Genomic DNA, 16,211 nt, shown 5'->3' with positions numbered 1-16,211 from the left:
GGCGCTCGGCCACGGCATCCAATCCCACCGGTCAAAGAAGTCGCCAGGTGGAAAGACGCGGCACAGGCCCGGCCGGATCGCCGCCACCAACCATGCCGCGCTTGGCTGCAGAAGAGTCGCGGAGCTGGAGTGGGGGAATGGGCGAGGCCTGGAAGGAGGGAGAGCTCGGGGAGGCGCTGGCCAACAGCCGCAGGAGGAGGAAGGTGATGGAGAGCCTGTTCGCTGGCTGCGCACCGTCCGGCCGCCTTCCCCTATATTACCAGTCCCAGGTCGAGGACGCAGGGCCAACCCACTGGCGAGTTGTCAGGCCCTGGGCTTCATGATTGGCTCTCGGGAGCCCCCCCCCCCCATGGCCCGTCCTCGCCCATCCCCGCCCCTCTGCCAGCTTGCAGGCAGCTGTTCTACAGGGTCACCTTTTATTTACCAGCATCAGCTGCAAATGGGCTCTGTGTGAAAGGCCTTGTTTGCCACTCCGGCCTGGAACAAGAGAGTTCCAAGAGGTGACGGAAGAAGCCTGCCTTCTGGGAAACAGGGGCACGGTGAGGAGCGTTCTTGTCTTGGGGCCCAATCCCAGCCAGTCACGTCTATTCAGAAGTAAGTCCTGTACTATAATGACTATAATGGGACTTACTTCTAAGTAGCCATGCATAGGATTGGGCTGTGAGGCTGCAATCCCACGCACACTTACCTGGAAGTAAAGGCGCTTACTCCCAGGTAAATGTGGATAGGATTGCAGCCTTGGGCTACCCAAAAAAGAAAGAAAGCGCTATTCTCAGTCGCCCTGAAATCCACAGGAGACACGAATCAAACCCGCCTTAAAACTGTCCTGACGTCACAAAGATGAAAAGAAATCCAATGAAATCGAAACCAGTTTCCGATCTGGGTAGCGAGCGTGGATTTCCACGGGAAAAGCTCCCAGCACTTTTGCCATGCAAAATGGAGCGTCAACACAAAGAATGAGAGCCCGATCCTACCTAGGCATGTCTACTCAAAAGTGAGTCCCATTATTGGCAATGGGGCTTACTCCCAGGAAAGTGTGGATAGGATTGTAGCCTTAGGCGCTGCTCCACCCATTTGCGATGTCCCTAAACGTGAAGGTAATTTAATTTTGAAAGATTTGACGCGATGAAAAAATAGAGCCAGCTTGATTGGTTCCTTTCTAGTCTCCTTTAAAACAAGACACGCTGAATCGTTTGGGGTTTCCCTTCCGTTAGCTAGACTTTCAAAGAGTGTAAGGGCCCAATCCTATCTAACTTTCCAGTGCGATGCAGTCTCAATGCAGTCTCAAGATAAGAGAACAAATGTTCCTTGACCTGGAGGAGGCCTCCGTGACTGTCCCCACCACCAACACCACAGGAAACAGCGCATTGCCACATTGGCATGACCGTATTGGCGCCGGCAAGTTAGATAGGATTGGGCCCTAATTCACTTCTATCTATGGAAAGGGCCGGATCCCAAAGGATCTCCTCTATGGAGAACTCGTGCAAGGAAAGCACCCTACAGGTAGACCACAGCTGCGATACAAGGACATCTGCAAGAGGGATCTGAAGGCCTTAGGAGTGGACCTCAACAAGTGGGAAACCCTGGCCTCTGAGCGGCCCGCTTGGAGGCAGGCTGTGTAGCATGGCCTTTCCCAGTTTGAAGAGACACTTGGCCAACAGACTGAGGCAAAGAGGCGAAGAAGGAAGGCCCATAGCCAGGGAGACAGACCAGGAGCAGACTGCACTTGCTCCCAGTGTGGAAGGGATTGTCACTCCGGAATTGGCCTTTTCAGCCACACTAGACACTGTTTCAGAACCACCATTCAGAGCGTGATACCATAGTCTTTCGGGACTGAAGGTTGCCAATGGCATGGAAAGGGTACCAAAGAAAAGGCGATCTATGGATTCGGATTATCCAGGAAGGCATTTCCCTAGCAGGCAGGCAGGCAGGCAGGCAGGAAGCAAGCAAGCAAGCAAGCAAGCAAGCAAGCAAGCAAGAAAGAAAGAAAGAAAGAAAGAAAGATGACAGGGAACTGCAATCCTCCTTGCCAGAAGCACTCAGTCACCTTATCCAGTTCTACAGTATATACAAAAATGTTATAACGAAATAGAGCGATTGTTTCCTATCAGCAGGCGATGGCCTCTTTGCGGAGACGGCTTTGTACCCACAACACCCGCAGCCTGTTTGCACCGCTTTATCTATATCTTTAATATACATATATATATATACACATAAACACGCGCCAGGAACATTCCGCCTCATCACCACCGCTTGATCGCGCCTGTTTGACTTGCGGAACAAAGACTCTCCAATCAATCGTGATTTTATGGTGCCGCTTATCCCCGCGTGGGGCTCTGCATGGAGCTTTTTCAAACTTCTTTTGTGCACACTGTCAACAGAAAGGCAAGGTCTCTGGGAGTGTTTCCTCCCCCCCCCCCCCAACGGAAACTGTGCCTATATTCTTTTGTCACCATCCGCTCTCTGGATATGGTAATACCAGGCCGACGAAAACCGGTCTTGGAAAAACCTGAAGAGCACCAGAAATCCCCTGTTTTCCGTGGGGACTGCCTTGGCCCTTCCGGCAGAGTTCTTCCACCAACCTGCAATTCCTAGGGGTCGGAGCGGGAGGGGGGGGGGGATGGCTGATCTTGGCATTCACAGAACAGGCCCGGGCGAAAAACTTATAACCCAACTCCAGATAACCTAACACGATACATATTCAGACACAAGTGCGTGTGAATAAGGAGAGGGTGGGCGGGCAGAAATCGTGCACATTTAAACCGCCGTCGACATTCCTTTTTCCAGTTCCCTTTCGCTTGTTCTCTGGCTTTGGTCGTCTTCGAAAGGGCGCGAGAGAAGTTTCGTGTGAAAAGGGTCACCGAGGTAGCGGTGATCCTACACGTGCTCGCTCCAAAATACACCCAAGTCACCTTTGCTGCGTGAAATCTTCAGATACTGCCGCCATGGAAGGCAAGCAGAGTAGCAGCCAATTAACCAAAAAAGATGCCCTTATCATCTACACCTGATCAACTTGGCCTTTCGTTTCGTGGCTTTAAGAGTGGCATCTTTTCGGGAGGGCTAACAAAGACAAGACAGCAGGGCACTGCGGATACAAAACGGCCAGATATGTTGAGAGAGAAGCGTGCAACCGTGAAAAGAACGGATTGTAGGATTTTTCACACACAACAACAACAAACGCAGAGCTGCTGGGCAGATGTGGATGGATGTTCATAAGAACATAAGAAGAGCCCTGCTGGATCAGGCCCAAGGACCCGCCTGGTTCAGTTTCCTGTATCTCACAGTGGCCCACCAGATGCCTCCGGGAAAACACAAGACACCAGAGACCTGCGCCCTGGTGCCCTCCCTTTGATGACTGTGTTACGTGGAACGTCGCAGTGAAGGCACTTGACGTTGGGAATGATGTCATAACCCCCAGGGTGTGGGTGACCCCAATTCCCTTCCCCTTGATTCTTTCTCTAGATAGAAAAGGTGCCCATAATACAGATCGTTTGCCTTTTCCGGCACAACGGAAGATTTTTAGCCATGCCTCGTTGTGGGAACTGTGCAGTTCTCCTAGAGGGAGTGTGGTCGCTGGATTTCCCCCTTCACTGAGTGCCTCAACCTCCTCGCTTGGAAGGACCATGGATTGCAGTGGGCTCTACACTCAAGGCGTGTAGGACTGAGCGCCCTTGAAGGGTGCAGGCTCAAGAGCCCTTCTCAGTCCTTCCCGGCTGGGACAACCCACACGCGTGCGAAGAGGAGAGGAAAGGTGGGGGGGGGCTTGTGATGTGATGGGGCTTTCCTCTCCATTCCCCCCCCCCCCCGCAAAAGACCCATTGCACTCCCATATCCCTGGTTTTGTACACCACTCAAGGGACCAACAGAGGGCAGGGGGCACCAATCCTGCGGCGCCCCAAAGGAGCTTGCAAGACCAGATGGGGGGCGAGAAACCACAACGGGCTTGTGCCATAAACACACGCGCCGGGCCGTAAAAAGCCACTTTCGACGGCGTTTATCTGGAGTGCAAACAGTTCCCGGGGGCGGCGGGCGGGCGCCTGTGTGTACTATAAACGCCCCGTCCGGCCAGATCCACCCGAGCAGCCCCGTGCGCTCCCTCGCCGGCTGCAGCCTGCCCGGGCGCCCCGCTCCGCCAAGGCTTCACACCTGGGCGCTTCCAAGTGATGGGACGCGGCGAATTTCCTGCCTGCACGGACCAGGGGCCCAATCCTGTCCAACTGTCCAACACGTGGCTGTGCCAAGGGGGTGTGCGCTCCACCTGCATGGAAAGACCGTCAAGAGAACGTGTGTTCCCCTTCCTCCCGGCTGCATCGGAGGTGGACGGTTGGGTACGATGGGGTGACCAGACGTCCTCTTTTCCCAGAACATGTCCTCTTTTTTAGCCTCGTGTCCTGGAAAAGAACGGAAATGTCCTCCTTTGCCCTGTGAGCAGGCAGCGCAGAGCCTTCTTGGAACTCTCTGTAATAAATTATATGCAATACAATTTTAAATTTAATAACAAGTAATATGCTGCTGACAAGTATACAATATACAAGTATTTTGTCCTGTTCGACATTTTCCTCGGGTGCCCTACATTTTGGGGGGCCTGGTCCTCTTTTGTGGTCATGACATCTGGTCAGCCTGCCCCCAGTGCCTAGACTGGAACTTTCTTCCGAGTAAGCACGCCTAGCGCTGCAGTGTCCAGTCTCCACAGGGTCATACATACCTTGTATGTACAGGGTACATATATACCCTGTATGACAGATCATACATACCCTGCGTTCTGATGAACCCTATACCATAAGTGCGGAGGGGGTGAGGGTCAGCTGGGAAAGTCAAATGCTGGAGAACACCGACCATTCTGAAGCCACCCCCGTGCCCAAAGAGAGGGGGGGTTTCGTTCTGGTTTCAAACGAGACCTGAAGTGGCTTTCCTCCTTGCGAAGTCTTTTTTCTCTCAGCTGATTCCTTACTGCTCCTCGGAAGAAGGGAAGCAGGCGCTGCTCCAAATCTCTTCAACGTTCCAAGTGCCACCCTACCCTGATGACTAGGGGGTGAGCACCACTGAACTCCGCAGGGCGGGACTCGCGCGTCAGGTCTGCCCATTGCATTGCCTCAGTCCGAGCTGCTCAGGTTCTGCCTTAATTCTTCCTTTGGGCTACAAAAAAAAGGGATCTCGATCCCCTGAGTGTTTGTCTCCTCGAAAGGAAGTCCCAGTGAAGTCAGCCCGGCTTAAGCCCAAGCCTAGGCATGTCTACTCAGAATTAAGTCCCTTTATAGTCCATGGGGCTTCCTCCCAGGTAAGTGTGCATGGGGTTGCAGCCTCTGGTTACAATCCTATCCACGCTTTCCTGGGAGTAAGCCCCATTGACTATAATGGGACTTACTTCTGAGCAGACATGAATAGTATCAGGCTCTTACTCTCCCAGGAGAGCAGCCTGGACCCAAGTCTCTGAACTGCGAGTGGGGTTGGAGATAGCTGCTTGACACCTTTGCAGCGCTCTTACGCGGGAGCAAGTGGCGTGAGGCTCGCAAGCACAGTGTCGATTTGCAGCCGATAAACGAATCCCTTCCTCTGACTAATCGGTTTCCTTTCCGGATGGAATTTGAATCGCCAGGAGATTGAAAAGCAGGAAAATTCGGGTTTGAAGTTTAGGGCAGCAGCGCTGCTTCTGGGGACCCTAACCTCTCCAACTTTCAAGCACTGATGCAGCCCCAATGCAGCCCCCAGGTAAGGGAACAAATGTCTCCACACCTTGAGGAGGCTTCTGTGACTGCCTCCCCACCACAGGATGCAACACGTGCCTCATTGGCATGGTTGTACCAGCATTGGAAACTTGGATAGGATTGGGCCAAGTGGCGTCGCTAGGGGGGTGCGGGCCTCACCGGGTGACGCGCAAGAGGGGGGTGATGCGCACCGGGAGGGTGACGCGCTAAAATCGTGGTGGTTAGGAGTAATACCATCATGTTATACACCGTTGGATGCGGAATTTCGAGCTGAATGCAATGCAAAAAAACGGGAGTGAAATATCTCCTTTCTATCAAAAGTTATTGGCAAAAAACCGGAAAACAAAAATGCATGAAGCCCAATGGAAAGAGAAACCAAGGGGTATCGCGCGTTTACTCGCGGGTAGGTGAACATGCCTTAGTCCATCTGAAAGGCAGGTTGAGAGGAATCCAACAACACCAGAATGGTCCTGATCCAATGAATATAGCCCCCAAAAAACACCCGAAAAGGAGGTCCCTCCCTCCAAGCTGGCGAATGTATTGAGCCCTAAGGAAAGCAAAACTAAGCCACATGGTCACGGAGCTCAACAAATGCTCCAGAAGCAGCCCCCCCCCCCAATAAAAAGAATGAAACAGGGTAAGATGAAATTTTTTTCTGTTTTAGGCTGCAGTCCTAGCCACACTTTCCTGGAAGTAAGCCCCACTGACTATAATGGGACTTACTTTTGAGTAGACAGGCATAGGATTGGGCTCTCAGACTTGCAAAGCCAGGTGGGTCCTGAGAGTGATATGCTTGAAATATAAGAACTTAAATTGAACTGGGTACTGGGTAGGGGTGAAAATCTTACTGATTCTTTTGGGGGGGATGTTACTGCAGACAGGCTACAGAGAAAATTCGCTTGGTGGAACAGGGCTGGCTTTCCCTTATTTATTGATTTTACTTTAATTTATTTATAATTATTTATTTTAATTTGCTTTATGATGGCCCCTGGACAGATTGTCATTGTAAGAAGTGGGTCCAAGTGCTAAAAGTTTGAGAACTGCTCCAATAAAGTGTTAGTAAGTTGACACCCTGGGGGGAGGTGACACCACTAGTGACCAAAATCACTAAAACCAGAGTTTGGAGGAATAATACCATCATGTTTATATCAATCAATGTGTAATTTCATACAGAATGTGATGAAACAAACTATGCTGAAATATCTTTATTCTATCAAAAGGTACAGTCAAAAAACCAGTGGGGGTGGGGCGATGGTAGATCACCATACCCACCACCTAGAGTGTTGCCCCGCCCACTGCAGGGGGGTGACGCACTGGCCTCCCACACCGGGTGTCACGAACCCTAGTGACGCCACTGATTGGGCCCCAAAGCTATTAAAAATCGTATCCAAAACCTCACCTTTAAGACGGAGGGGGAGGGGAATAGACTCGTTTATTTTAATAATTTTGGTACCATTTGAAACAGACAAGCAGTGTTCCCTCCAGTCAGAATGAGGAGGCCAGATGAATGAAGAGGTAAAGTTTTTGTAGTGAAATGCAATACCTCCCCAACCATCATTCCCTCCATGCAGAAAACTAGGGTGTTAGGGGAAGGGAGTTAAAATTCTCTTTTTCCATGTGGGAGGAGATTTATCTGTCAGGGAGCATGAGAGCATGTGAACATGAAGTGGAACAAGCCAAGAAAAGACTTGCTACTTTGTGTGTATCAGGGGGGCATGATAGGCAGATTATTCATGTGTGTGGACACCACCACAAATCCATTCAATCCATCCATCCATTCAAATCATAATGCTCACTCCCATCCTAAAAACAATTGCAGCCCTAACCTATACATACAGGTTTTTACAGGTTTTTCCGGACGTCCTACCATTGGGCTTCCTTCCTGTGAATACAATTAATGCAATCATTCTTTGAAGTCAGCCCCATTATTCAAAGAGAAACACATCCATGTACAGGAAGCCCAAGGCTGCAACCTATGCATGTGGAAGGAGAAAGCCCCATTGAATTTGGTAGGGCCTTGCTTGCTTGGAAGCCAATCCTATTGAAATCAATTAGATTTACTGCAGATTGAACATGATTAGGATTAGACTGCCAATTTATTTAGATTTAGGGTACTAGTTAGGAGCCACAGACAAATGAACAGACAGACAGTGCTACTGTGCAATGCAACAAACATGTGACTGCTCAGGATATTGACAGCAGAATCCTATGCATGTCTACTCAGAAGTCCCACTGAATTCAATGGGGCTTGCTCCCAGGAAAGTGTACCTAGGATTGCAGCCTTAGTTTCCACCTTGCCTCAGATCTTCCATCATCTAAACTGAATTCAGAGGAAGAGATTGAAGGACAGAATACGTTGGGACTTGTATGGGGGGGGGGCAAAGCACAGTTGGATGCCTTCCAGCTGTACACCTCATCCTCAAGGTCTCCTTCGCAGTCTCACAGTAGTGCCACACTCTGATTCTATGGCAGCTCAGATATTATGGAATCAGCATGTGTGAGAAATGACCTGCAAAGTTCTTAAATGTAGCTCTCTGAATAATGGTAGAGGCCTCAAATTCAAATCAAGCTCTAAATATAAGCAGTGGGGTGTTTTCTGTGGGAGCACATGTGCAAATGTGTGCACGCACATGTTTTGCTTTGTTTTCTGCAAAGGCCCAGTGGAACCTCAAGAAGGACTTTCCACTTGCAAATGCCTTCCAGGCTTGTACACATTAGCTAAGTTTACGTATGGCTCTGCCTGTTGAATAGAGGGCCAAAAGGTGTCTCAAATATCCCAAATCCAAGACAGCTGCTAAAAGAGCTTTATTTTTTTTAAACCAAGTTTTGCGTTGCTTTTTTGTTTTGTTTTTTATATAAAGTAACTTCTGAAACAGGAATTATTAGAAACACTTTGATAGTACAATCACTTATAAAATAAGGTGGCCTTTCCACAAAATTCTTGGCTTGCTTTGGGGACGGGGGTTAAATAAAATACAATTATTTATTTAAAACACATATCCCATTTTTCTCTACGTCAGAACCACTACAGTAACCAACGATCATATCAACAAAAAGCAAATTTAAAGTTAAAGACTACTACAGCTTTTGTTCACTCTGTGTCATCACCCATCCAGTTCTCTTGAACTCTCCCCTGTGCTTAGATCATCACAGGTGGTCTGTTGCTTCTCTGCAGAATTCACTGGTCTGGCCTTGCCTCCATCCAATTAGTCTCTATTGCAGTAGTTCCCAACCTTTAGGAGCTCAGGGACCACTAAGGTAAAATTTGGAGACGACAGGGACCACATGCAACCCCCCCCCACCCTCGCACACAAAAAATACAATTAAATTTGTAATACATAAGATTATTTAAGAATTAATGTGATGGTTGTGCTTGCATTTGCTTCACTAGCTATGAAAGTCTTGGGTTTACATGGAATACATGGAACACAAAATAATTCCCCCCCAACTCAGAGGTTTTCATATCCACCCAAATCAATCCAGTCTCTTTTCCCCCACACCAGACCACATTACGCAGAGCCCTTGCCTCTTTTAAGTGTGGAAAAACACCTCAAAAAGGGAGAAGGTAAGCACAAGGGGATGATAGACAAGTCATACAAGGTAGTTAAATGAACCCACAAAAAGCACACACATCCCTCCACAGTTCCTTTTTACACAGCCCTGGCCCTGCTCCCCCCACTTTTGAGTCCAGAGTTCTTAGGAAAGTGTTCTGCACAAAATAGGCAGGTTGGTCCTGAAGGAGAAGCACCAGCTCAGAGACATCTCAGAATGTCTGCTGCATGTCTCAGGAAGAAAAGTCCTTTTGGTGTGTGTAATGGAAGATCAGAAGATCATCAGGTGGATGATGTGGTGTTGACATGATTCTCTGTTTTGACAGCTGTTTGACAGCTCTGGGAAGGGCTCTGGGAAGACACTCTGCTGGAGAGAACACTGCTAGAGAGGAGGAACTCTACTGCAGAAGATTGGACTGGGAATACTGGACAGGGAAGACTGGACTGTGCTTTGGAGACTGGATTGGACTTCAACTGGAGGCTTCAGACCTCTACCTACCAAGTTAAGTGGAGTTTTGGGGAGGGAAAGTTTCTGGACAAGAGGACTTGCAGGGAGTGTATGTATTTGTAGCAATAAATTCTTGTTAATTGCTATAGATAAGAAGTTCTGTGTTTATTCCTTTGCACACCACAGCTGTGCTTCTTGGAAAAGGGGGGTGTTAATTAGCCAAAAAGTGGGCATTAGAAGGGAGTTGAGATATTTGGCAGAACAGTGTGCACTGCAAGGTCTTTGGGGGGGGGAAGCCTCTCTTCACTTCCTGTTCTAATTGCTGTCATGCTCTAGCTGTGGACTACTTTGGTTGGAGCTATGAGAGTGTGAGCAAGCATATAGTTAGGCTGCAGCCACAAAACAACAGCTGCCTACTCTGCCATTAGTCTGTGGAACTCCTTGCTCCAGGATGTGATGATGGTGTCTAGACTAGATGCCTTTAAAAGGGGATTGGAGAAATTTCTGGAGAAGTCCATCACAGCCAACAGTGTGACTAACAGCCCCATTCTAGGCATGTCTACTCAGAAGTAAGTCCCTTGTAGTCAATGGGGCTTACTCCAAGGTAAGCATGCATAGGATTGCAATCTGAGGAGATAGGGGAACTGGCCAAGTGTGGGGTGGAGGAGGGCTCCCCATGGACAAAGCTGCAGCTGCTCTCTGAGGAGGAAAAGTCAGGGGTTGTACTTGGCTACGGTGGTGCCTGTTCTGCAACTTCTGGAATTGCTTCTCCCCAGGTGCGCCGCTTGCAGTAAGACAGCAGAGGTGCTGCCTGTTTCCCTCTCCAAAAGGGGTGGAAAAACCTGGTTGCCTGGATCCCTTGCTCCACCCCTGGGCATTAGAAGAGCACATCCAGGGGGCCCAATCCTGCCAACTGGGGAGGGGGTACCAGGGCTGGGGGTTGAGCATATTGTTTCTCCCCTCTCCTGCTGCCACACTGCCTCCAACTCCCTTCCTCTGTGTTCCCTGGCCAGCTGGAGTCTGCACTCCCAGGGAAATCACATCCAGAGAAACCCACTCCCAGGGAAACCCCCCCAGCCAGCCAGCCAGCCAGGGATGCCTTTGGGAGCCTGCTCCTTCTTCTCCTCCTCCTCATTACTCCCATTCCTCCCCCTTCTCAGGCCTCTCTCCACCTCCTCCTCCCCCTTCAGGCCCCCCTCAGCCCCCCCCCCTGCCCGCCCGCTGGAAAAAGGGACTTCCCAGGCTGGCTGGAGTCCTGATCTGACTCCTGAGAAACCAGACTGCCAGGGTTCACAAAAGCGTGCGCGCCTTATAAGGCGCCTGTGTTCCACTTTTTTGCTTGTCTGGGCACTCACAGACAAGGAGGGAAAGGGAGGTGGAGGGGGGAGGCAGAAGACAGAGAGGCTATGCTCTGAAGCTGCAGAGGCTTTTTTTCTTCCTGGAAGGGCATTTTTTTTCTTTTTTCACCAGAGACATCATGGACCACCTTGGGGGGGGGCGCTGCAGACCACCAGTGGTCCGTGGCCCACAGGTTGGGAACCCTAGCTCTATTGGGTGGAAGATGCATCTGTGTGGCAAAACATTCACCCACTCTTAATCAAGAAGAGCCACATTACTACTGACTCTCAGAAGAGGCGGCTCATCTCATGTCTTGAGTCTTTGTCCTGGGATGTCCTTCTTCCAGTCAAGAGCATTCCCAGAAAATGGAACATAGGCTGGAAGATCCTCCATGGGTAGGCAATTCATACTTTTATTCTGCAACTGACAACCCAATCCTATAGTTCTTCTACCCCTCCCTCCCCCGCCAATCCAGCAATGCCAAAGTGGCAACCATTGCAACCTGCAAAGGGGCAGTTGCAGAGGTCTCCTCTGAGTAAGGGATCATTTGTTTCCTTAGCTGGGGGTAAGCCTCCCCACAGCATTGTGGGGTCTACTTGGACCTACACTAGTTAAATTGTTGGCACAGGTCCACATGGACCCAAGGCACAAGATCAGGTCCAGGAAGGAAGTTAGGATTTGGCAGCTACCACTTCCACTGAACCCACCACTTCCCATAGCCAATCTACACATCCCTGCCCCATTGCTTCCCCATTCCGCCATGCCACCACCCCATCACTGCCTCATTCTTCACTCCCCTGTCACATCCTGCCTCTCCCACCAACTTCCCTGCCTTGGTGGGTCCTGTACAGCAAGGCTGCGGGCTTTCCACCAGCACTTTGCCACTGCATGCTATCAGTGTGTTTTTTGCATCTGCCACAAGGCAGTCAACTCTGCACTCCACCGGCGTTAAAGGCCAGTAGGATTGAGCTGTGAAACTCTTTGGGATGTCAAAGTCTGCCTTTTATTGTAATATTATTTTGGGGGGGGGGATTTTTCAGCTCTCCAAAGTTTGGGCCCATCAGCCTAGAAGGTGCCACTGTCTCCTCCCCCACCCTGCAACCAGATCAAAGGAAACCTGCTCTCCAGGGCCTGTTTGTCCTCTCTGACCCTGCATCCACTAAGAGTGTTTTGGAGAGGGGGAGGGAGCTTTTCCAAGGCTGTCTGATATTAGTCACCCTCCCAAGGAGCACTTTGGCTACCGTTTGACTTCTAAGCATGACTAAAAAGCCTCAAAGAGTCCAGGAATTTCACTTTTCCCCCCTTGCAATCCTCCTCCTCCACCACCTCTTAAAAGGGTCAGGGGAACTGTTAGTTTAGGAAACACAAGTCCCCCAGCCTGGTAAACCGACACCAAATTACACAGAGGCTTGGGCCTGTCCCCAGAGTCAATTACCAAACACTCTCTCACTGTGTCCCCTGTTTACTTTCTCATCAGGAGGGAGCAGCAAGAAGCTGGCCCGATAGGAAAGCCTGTTGGGATAATTTGCTTCCCCTCCTTCCCTGTCATTGGTGGTCAGGTTCTGCAGCTCAGTTACGCTCCCTCCAGCTCCTGGCAAAGAATTAAAGAGGGAGAAAGTCATGGATGGCCCCTGAGAAGGGGAAAGCAGAGCAAGGACTACCTACAGGACCCAGTGAAATGCCTGGATGTGGGACAGTGGCACCCTGCCTCTAGGAAATGTACACAGAATATTTCCCACTGACCAGCCCTGTGGGACCTCCTTAGCTTCGGCAAAGTTGGTGCATCTCTGTCTTCAGGTCTTTACTTGGGCCTGTCTCATTTCACTTGGTGACCTCAGCCAGGGCTCACTTGGTTCAGTTATGCAAGCAATGATGCTATACCAGCCCTCGGCCTCAGATCCCCCCTTCTCCATTCTTAACAGTAACATTATGGACCTAAGGCAGTAGGAGCAAAATAGGGGGTGGATCGCCCTGTATCACTTAGTAGGCTTAGGGCCCAAGCCTATTCTGGCCTTACGCTAAGAGATTTCGCAGTCCAGCAATGTAAGGTCTCAGCCACCATCATATGAGTTGGTCCAATAGTGGTCAGCTCAATAACAACAGCATGGGAGCAGGGAAGCCCTATGCTCTCAGAGATGGGCTGCCAAACCCATGCCAGAGTAGGTAGATTGGTAGCAGGAATGGTTCAGGGGAGGATCATGGGTAGTGCAGGGGTGGAGACCTGGCTGGGCCAGTGGCAGTTTGGCGGCCAATGAGGGAGGATCTCAGCGGCAGAGGAACACACTGAGCCTGATATATCCCCTGACTCTCCTTTTCCTGGCCTGATACATCCCCTGACTCTCCTCGGACTTATCCCCACCGCTCTTCACTCCTATGCTGGTGGCTGCTGTAGAAGAGGTAGAAGAAGCACAAGGGATTCAACACAAAGAAGCAGCAAACGGTTATAGTTTTCTGTTTGTAGCAATGCACTTTGTTTGGGAAAGGGATGAGCCGAGAGATCCTTCAAAGATAAAAGAGCGGCATCCCTTTTAAAAGGTCCAGTGGGAAAACTCCGCTTTGAAATCCGTGACCCTGGAATGTCCTTGCCGAGACCTGCAAAGAGTGGTGGAGAGGTGACCTGCTCCACATTGATTTAACATGTGGCAAGGCTGGCAGAGCTGCAGGTGCAGGAGCTGCTGCTGCTGTCCCCTTCTTCGGCCTGCCTTCCCTTCCCCCTCATTTTCCTGGAAAATTTATGAGTAAGGTTAACTAAACGGCAACCCCGGGTGCAATTTCCAGAGGAAGAATGCTTTGATCCCATCCTCTCTTCTCGCGGTGGGAAGCAGATGACATTGCCAAACGCTGGAGTTCCCCCCCCCCGCCTGCCACTTGTTTTGGCAGAGATGTTATCCATTAAACTGAAACAAACTTGTCCCAGTTCCTCACAGCCAAGATGTCTTTCAACATCTCTCTCTCTCTCTCTCTCTCTCTGCCCTCTTTATGGGCTTCTTTTCGATAGTCACTTCACCAAGGCCTTTTCCTTGTGCCAAATACATAGGAACCATTAGCAGTTCTCCAGTCCATCAAAACTACAAAGATGGCCTCCCCTGATTCCCCTTTGTAAGGTGGATGTTGTCTGTTCTCCCAAGCTGTCCAGCAAGGCACGCTAGATTTGAAATATGTCACAGGGCAGCAGCTGCTTGCTAGGTTTCTAACAGTGGAGGAAAACAAGCACTGTCAGCCTGCAAAGCATGGATGAGCAGAATGGCCATTAATTTACTGTACAGTGTCAAGTAAAATTAGGTACTTAATAAATAAATCAGTTGATGGATGACTACGCCTGCTATAGCAAGGGTATGATTAGTGGGACCAAAGAATAGTGCCCACACAAGCTTTGCAAATGCAGGAACAGGAGAAAGCATGCCACCCACCTGTTTGCTCTGCACAGTGAAACTCGGAACTCATCTCCACGTTAGTGCAGAGAAATATCCCAAACAACCAGGAACTGAGCTCAGTCCAGGAGGTGGGTTAGGATCCAGCAGAGGCCTCTTCACCATCCCGGCCCCCCTCCAGGGCCTGCACTGCCTTCCTCCCTACCCTCTCCCACCCAGTTTTGCCCACTCCTCCCCCCCACCCCAAAATGCCCCCACAACCCAGAACTGGTTGACAACCCATCCCCTGGCTGTGGGTCTCCTCACTAATAGCACCTCTGTCTTGTCCAGATTACATTTCATCCTATTCACCCTCATCCAGCCCACTGCTGACTCCAGAAAATGATTCAGGACAGCCACAACCTGCCCAGTGCTAGACAGAATGGAGCTACAAAGCTGGGTATCATCTGCGTATCAGTGTGGATGACAACCCCCCCCCAATTACTTCTTCCTGCAGTTTCATGTTAACATTAATTATCTGAATAATAGCCCTGACTGGCTCAAGTTAATGTAAAGAATGCCTGTCAGGAGAAACCTGTCTAGATTGCCTCCTCTATAAACTCCAGACTGTGCTTTTTGAGGGGCAAGTGCCTGGCCCCCTGCACATGGTCATATGCTAATAGTATATCCTGACCATAAGTGTTTCCAATTTAAATGCACATCGCAATCAGTTAAGACCAAGTTGAATGCAATGTTTTTAGGATAACCAGGGACTCAACCATGCAGTGTGAAAATAGCAATTGTAACTCATGTGAACATCACAGATGAACATGTGCACTGTAACTCACAGACATGGCCTGAGAAGTAGTGGGAAGTGGTGCCAGAGTAATGATCAGAGCAATGTTCTCCTGGCCTACAAATACTAAATAGAACCATATGCATGACCTGGTAGGATTTGGACATGGAAAGCCTAAGCTCATAGCCCTGTTCAAACTGGTCAGTATCTTAGCCTCAGTACCTCGTCTGTAAAATGGGAGCAAAAATAGTAGTACATAGCATAGCATTGTCATGAGCATGAGGAAGGTAAGTACTTTACTAATCAGAAAAAAAATAGATCTAAAACAACCATGCAGCTATGGTGGGCACTGTGGTGTCTTTAAATTTGCACAGATATTTCTGTTGTTTTGTGATCAGGGAATCTAAAAAAGTTGCCAGTGATATAGTACAGGGCTTTCCAGATTAAATTAGGATACCAATGGGAACACTAAAAGCTCAGCTATATGGACCCATGGCCCAGCTCTTACTATACTGCACACCCCAACTGGGGAAGTCTCAAGTGTGAATTCTTCTCTGTATTATAAACTTGACACTTCCCTGAATATAGGAAAGGAGCATGTGCAGAAGGGGTCTAGCCTAGCCTTCTGACTGACTTACTACTTCTGTATGTTTGGAGGATTTTTTTAAATATAGAGAAGCATTCAGACATACAATCTCTCCAGCCACAGCCATAGTCCTGCAAGAACTGCAATACACAATTCTCCTTGTTGTATAGCTTTGTTCCAATAGTTACTGTTGTTGCCATTCCATTGTTTCATCAACAAAAGTGATTTCTCATTTCCTCCCATTTACTGTCAGCCGATTCTTTGCCAGCCTCTCACGAAGGCCAGTCACCTCTCATTGTGAGTATCAAAACTCCAGTATCCGCTCAGTGAACTGAGCAATATGTCAAGTCAACAATAAATGTAGTTCCCCATAATCGCCACAACTGTTTTAAGTAACTTGGCAAGTCTCTGATGCAATAAATTTTTGCAAAGCCACT

Source organism: Tiliqua scincoides, chromosome 2 (genome assembly GCF_035046505.1).
Source record: "Tiliqua scincoides isolate rTilSci1 chromosome 2, rTilSci1.hap2, whole genome shotgun sequence".
NCBI lineage: Eukaryota > Metazoa > Chordata > Lepidosauria > Squamata > Scincidae > Tiliqua > Tiliqua scincoides.
The sequence above is the reverse complement of the archived record's forward strand: the minus strand, read 5'-3'. Positions refer to the sequence as shown.